Genomic DNA, 6,812 nt, shown 5'->3' with positions numbered 1-6,812 from the left:
ACAGTTGCCATACCAGGTAGTGATACATCCAGACAGAATGCTCTCGATGGCGCACCGATAAAAGTTGGCAAGGGTATTTGCCAACATGCCAAACAGACTGCAGGAATTCTTTCATAGGGGTAACTGAGAGTTACTGAAACTCCAACCTATTTGAAGACCTGCTCAAAGCCTGGGAAATCCCTCATTGCCCCCATTCCTTAGCTGAAAGATTACCTTCTCCATGAACGCTGCAATGCTTTAGCATTCATACAGCTGAACTGAGCATCGATTCTGACTGTCAGTGGGAGGAAGCTGAGTTTGCTGTTAACTGTTATTTATGAATAAACCATGAAGCAGGAGGTTAGGTTTTGTTTTGATTCTAAAGTAACTACTTAGTGTCCACTATGAACATTCTAATAGGTGCAAGCTAACCCATTCCAAAAGTAAAAAAAAGGTATTTTACATTCCTCTGACTCCACACATGTGCGGCAGGTTCAGTCATATTGGATACAGCCCAAAACAAACCTCAGAGCAAGTAGGTTTAGTCACTTGAAGAACTCTACTCCAGCTCCGAGGAAATTTCGGCTGCTGCTGTTTCCCACAATGAAAGCTCCAGTTGTTGTTAGTCTCCTGCAACCTGAGTGGTTCACAGTTCAACGTCCCAGGATCAATGGTCAGAGGATAAATAATAAGATGAGCCTCACAATCAGGATGATGGGGAGAACGACAATGACACAAGACTGACACCGAGCACTGGTTATGTGAGAAAGCTTGGCCAATTACTTCATTGTGTTGTCAAGCCAGGAGTGAGTGCTGTCCAACTTGTGGGAAAATTCATTGAGTATCACTGCCTGTCCCTCCAACTCATCACCTATAAGTGTTGACATGTTTTTTAGGACCTCACTGCTTCCCAGAACCAGATCCAGTTGGTCATCTTGCTGTTCCATTATCAGCCAATGCTGGGCTGTCCGCTCCTCAACACACTGAGAGTTGACATTCACCAGCTCCTGGTCTGTCCATGGCTAGTGCTCATCCTCAATAGCCCCGAGCAGACTCTGTTGGTTTTGCCTTTCTCCAAACGCAACAATGGAAGGACTTGTAATGTGATCTTTCCTTCACAGTTTGTGTCAATATGATGACAGACACTTTCCTCTCTTGAAGTTCTGCAGTCTCAATCTTGAACTTCTGAGGATTTGATTACACTATGCTGGTTGTCTCATCCAGATCCTTCAGGTCCCACTCGATACTGCGCAGGCTGTTCCAAAGCTCATTAGTCATCCAGTCATATTTCTCACTGCTGTCAGCCTGGGTGTCCTGCAGTAACTCCCCCCATTGCAGACCCACTTGTGTATTTTCGGCACCACACTTTGTCCCTTGAAGTAAACTGTCTCTCTCGCTTGGAGGAGTGTTGTGTCTGGCATTAGCATTCCAGACGCCATTTCACTTATCCCCTCCTGTCCAGGAAGATCAGATTTAACCTGGGGGGGGGGGGGGGGGAGTCTCCTCCCTCTTAGCAACTCCCTGGAGCTTATCAGCTAGTATCTAGCAGTGATCCTTGCTTGGGACAATCGCCATAATAGAATGCTATCCTCTACACAACCACCTGATGAAGAGACAGTGCCTCGAAGCTAGTGCTTCCAAATAAACCTGGACTATAACCTGGTGTTGTGTGATTTTTAACTTCATCCTCTGCGATGATCTGGTCTTGTCGAGAAAGGTTTCAAATCTGGTCGTGATGGCCCTTTTGTTTCCTTCATGACCAATTTTGCAAGTGGTGTCTCCCAAGCTCAGTCAACCAGACGAGGGTGTCCACATCCATCGGCATACATGCTTAATTTACCGCATTTTCTAATGACAAAGCCAGTTGTAGTGCTAGTTTGAGGTCCAGTTGGATTTCAGCTAGTAGGTGCTTTATTATGGTTCTTGAACTGCCAAGTAAAACCGACAGCATCTCAGAATTAATGGAGGTTCAGAATCGTAATATTCCTGAACTAAATCTGTCAACTCTTGAAAGGTTTTAGTATTTGGTGCCTCAGGAAACATTAAACTCCTAATAACTGAAAAACAACTGCGGGTCTACAAGCTTTCAGGAGAATTACTGTTGCTTTTTATCTTTTTCCCAATGCCATTTGCCCAGAAAAAAACCCCACATTCTTTCCACATACTGGGACCAGTCTTAACATAAGAAACACAAGATTATAAGAACTAGGAGCAGGAATAGGCCATCTGGCCCGTCAGGCCCAGTCTGCAATTCAATAAGCTGATAGCTGATCTTTTCTCGGACTCAGCTCCACTTACCCGCTCGTTCGCCATAACCCTCTATGCCCTTACTGTTTGAAAATCCATCCATGTTTACCTTAAAAAATTCACTGAGGTAGCCTCAACTGCTTCACTGGGTGCGGAATTCCACAGATTTACAACCCTTTGGGTGAAGAAGATCCTCCTCAACTCAGTCCTAAATCTGCACCCCTCACTTATTTTGAGACTATACCTCCTATTTCTAGATTCACCTGTCAGTGGAAACAGCCCCATCTTATCTATTCTCTTCATAATTTTAAATGCATCTCATTCTGTAAAATTTCAATGAATATAGTCCCAGTCTAATCAATCTCTCTTCAAAAGCCAACCTCTCGACTCTGGAATCAAACCAGTTAACCTCTTCTCCAACCCGTCCTTTGCCAGTACATTCTTTCTCAAGTAAGGAGACCAAAATTGGACACAGCACTCCAGGTGTGGCCTCACCAGCACCCTATACAGCTGCAGCATAACCTCCCTGTTTTTAAACTCCATTCCTCTGGCAAAGATGGACAATATTCCGTTTGCCATCTTAATTACTTGCAAATCAACTTTTTGTGATTCATGAACAAGGACACCCAGATCCCTCTGCCTAACAGCATGCTGCAGTCTTTCACCATTAAATAATACTTCATTTTTTCTGTTATTCTTCCCAAAATGGACGGCCTCGCATCTCCCAACATTGTATTACATTTGCCACACCCTTGCCCACTCACTTAACCTAGTTATCACCCTCTGCAAACTTTCAGTGTCCTTTGCACACATTGATCTACTACTCATCTTTGTGTCATCTGTGAACTTTGACACAATATCCTTAGCCCCCAACTCCAAATCATTGATGTAAATTGGAAACATTTGCAGTCCCAACACTGATACCCTAAGGCACATCACTCGCCACTGATCAACAACCAGAAAAACGCTCATTTATCCCCACACTTTGCTTTCTGTCAGTTAATCTATCTTCTATCCATGTCGATACACTACCCATAGCAGTCTGCACCTTCATGTTACACAGCAGCCTTTTCTGCAGCACCTTGTTGAATGCCTTCTGGAAATCCAGATACACCCCATCCACTAGTTCCCTGTTGTCCACCGCACTTGTCATGTCCTCAAAGAATTCCAATGGTTAAACATGACCTGCCTTTCATGAATTCATGCTGCATCTGCCCGATGGGACAATTTCTATCCAGGTGCCTTTCTGTTTCTTCCTTAATGATAAATTCAAGTCTTTTCCCCATTACAGATGTTAAGCTAACAGGCCTGTAATTACCTGCCTTCATTGACCTTTTTTTGAACGGCGACATCACATTGGCTGTCTGATAGAACCACTTGAGTCCACTGACCTTTGTTATTTCCTCTGCCATGCAATCTAATCAGGGCCAGGAGACTTGTTTACCTTTAGCCCCATTAGCTTGCCCAACACCACCTCTTTTGTGATAACGTTCGTGTCTAGGTCCTTGCCTGACATAGCCTCTGCGTCATCAATTATTGCTCTGTTACTTGTGTCTTCCACCGTGAAGACCGAAACAAAATAGGTGGACAGAAATGATGAAACGTTAGCTTGCTCTCTCGCTGCATGGATGCTGTCTGACCTGCTGGGATCTCCAGTGTTTCCTTTTCTCAGGACAGATTGCAGCATCTGCAGGAATTTGCTCCGAACAGAGGAGTTCTTACCGGTGTTCTAGAGCCATTGCACACCTTTCAGACATCATCATGGAAAGCAGATTAATTAGTCATTATCATTACGTTGTGATTACAGAATCTTGCTCCACATAATTTGCTTGCTGTGTTGCCTTTATAACAATAAGAACCTCAAATTCACTTCACTGACTGTGAAGTATTTTGGGTCATTGCAAGATGGTGAAAGGTACCATAGGAATGCACAATTTCTTTTCATAATTATATCAGATCTTAAGTATCGTCTGTGCTGAGACTGACATCCCCCCACTGCAATGAGCTGAAAGGTTGTTTGGGGACAACACAGCAGAATAGTTTTGGTCTCTAGCAGGAGAGGCTGCTTTTCCTTGGATGAATGACTGTGCTTCCTGTGAACTGGTTGGTGATAGTTCATGCAGAGCAGGTTGTCACTAGGCCGTTATCCCAGATTGGCACAGGCCTTTGGAAGAAGTAGCAGCGAGGTTGATGTTGGTCAAACCAGCGCACAACATATTGGGACTGTTGGCAGTTTTCAGACAGGCTGGAAATGTCAGTTGGGTGATCGTAATGTGTGGCAATGTGGTGAAAGCAGGAAGCCTGGGTGTGGGTTTTAGCTGCTGACATATGGAGTATGAAATGGCACGATGAATACTTTCACTATCATTCTTGCAATGTATGAGCTCCTGGAGTGAAGTGGGGAAACCCCAACCCAAGCCCCAACCCCAACCTGTCCAGCACAAACAACAGGCAAAAATATCATTCAGAAAGGGATGGAGATACAGCCATGGACAAAAAGACTGAGCGGTACCGAAGGGCAGAAAAGGACAGAAATTTAGAGGGAGAGATAGAGACAGAGAGAAAGAGGATTTGAGAGAGAGAAGGGCTGGAGGGGGGTGCAGTTCATGGCCACCTCAAACTAATGAAAGAGATAAAACTTTGGATTGAGTGGCCGGAATGCCAGCCTCCTCCAGCAACATCCACACAGAATGAGAATTGAATCTGGTTGTGAAAGAATTGAATTACAGTTTGGTTCTTTTTCTGAGCATTGATTGTCTTGTCTCCTCACACATTGTGGTTGAAACTGTGGTGGTGCCTACTGCATTTTCAGAGGGTCACAATCCCTTGGGATAACACAAAAGTCTATGCATCTGTTCCAGGGTCTGCTCAGCAAGCAGGTCAAATATTTGAAGAGAAAAAAATACACACTTCACGTCAGGAGTTTCCGGTAAAAGCAAACAGAATGATCAGAAGGGTGAAGCTAAATTGAAATGGTTCCTGTTTTTAAAAATAATTTCTTGTCTTGCAGCAATATTAGGAAGTTGCTGCGGTGGAAATGATGTCGCTCATTCCCCATTCTGTTAATTTTCAAGTTTAGATATTAGTCACGAAAAGTTGAAGTGGGACGTTGTCAGCAGACTAATGCTGAGATTTCTTGCCGTCCTACTGCAGAGATGCAGCAATAGCATTTCAAGTATTTTGAACGATACAGATCCTACCTCCATACATATACCCCACTCCACCCCAACCTGCCCTCTGTCCCTTTTGTCTTGCAGTTTCCTCCATACCCTCTCCTGTACTCTGCCTAGTGCTCTTTCTCTTCCTTGAGTCCACCTTCATGCGATTTCTTCTGTGTGCTCTCATCTCAGTTGTACTCTGCAGAAGCTCTGAGCTGAAAATGTGTTGCTGGTGAAAGCACAGCAGGTTAGGCAGCATCCAAGGAATAGGAAATTCGATGTTTCGGGCCAGAGCCCTTCATCAGGAATGAGGAGAGGGTGCCAGGCAGGCTAAGATAAAAGGTAGGGAGGAGGGACTTGGGGGAGGGGCGATGGAGATGTGATAGGTGGAAGGAGGTCAAGGTGAGGGTGATAGGCCGGAGTGGGGTGGGGGCGGAGAGGTCAGGAAGAGGATTGCAAGTTAGGAGGGCGGTGCTGAGTTCAAGGGAATCGACTGAGACAAGGTGGGGGGAGGGGAAATGAGGAAACTGGAGAAATCTGAGTTCATCCCTTGTGGCTGGAGGGTTCCCAGGCGGAAGATGAGGCGCTCTTCCTCCAACCGTCGTGTTGTTATGTTCTGGCGATGGAGGAGTCCAAGGACCTGCATGTCTTCGGTGGAGTGGGAGGGAGAGTTAAAGTGTTGAGCCACGGGGTGGTTGGGTTGGTTGGTTCGGGCGTCCCAGAGGTGTTCCCTGAAGCGTTCTGCAAGTAGGTGGCCTGTCTCCCCAATATAGAGGAGGCCACAAGGCTATTGACTCACCTGCCAGGGATAAATTTCGAAGTGCTGACGCTGCACTGCCTGAACTCTTCTAGCACGGGAAACCAGCAGACCTGTAGCATCTGCATAAACTTCTTTATTGTTGGAAGGAGAGGGCAGACAAGCGGGAGGCCGGCAGAACACAGCAAGCTCGGCAGCATCAGGAGGTGGAGAAGTCAACATTTCGGGGTTAACCCTTCTTCAGGACTGAGGGTGGGTGTAGGGTAGCTGCAGATGGATGGGAGCGGGGGAGGGGGGGGAGTTTGGTGGTGAGGTTGGAATATGTGAACACAAGTAGAGAGTTCAACCTGGTTGGTCTGGATTCATTCCTCCCATTGACCAACCAGGTCGTATCCTCTACTTGTCTTCACTTATCCTTGCCTCACCACCACCACCCCTCACTTTATTAGCATCTCCCCTTACGTCCATCACCAGTCCTGAAGAAGGATTACACCTGAAACTTTGACTTCTGCACCTTCTGATGCTGCCTGGCTTGCTGTGCTCTCCCAGCCTCCAGCTTGTCTACCTTCGATTCCAGCATTTGCAGTTTTTTTGTCTCTAACTATGGAAGGAGAGGGCAGTCCAATAGGCCACTGAATCACATCCTGAGGGCATTGAAACCTCCACTCCAA

At 45.9% G+C, this 6,812-nt stretch overlaps 1 pseudogene; it reads right to left on the bottom strand.

The window, feature by feature from the left end:
- Positions 1–653: 653 nt before the first annotated feature.
- LOC132836920 (syntaxin-6-like) lies at positions 654–3,379 on the bottom strand (annotated as a pseudogene).
- Between the last annotated feature and the right edge of the window lie 3,433 nt (positions 3,380–6,812).

This window comes from Hemiscyllium ocellatum, chromosome 48 (genome assembly GCF_020745735.1).
Source record: "Hemiscyllium ocellatum isolate sHemOce1 chromosome 48, sHemOce1.pat.X.cur, whole genome shotgun sequence".
In the NCBI taxonomy this organism is placed as follows: Eukaryota; Metazoa; Chordata; class Chondrichthyes; order Orectolobiformes; family Hemiscylliidae; genus Hemiscyllium; species Hemiscyllium ocellatum.
This window is presented reverse-complemented; position numbering and strand designations above follow the sequence as displayed.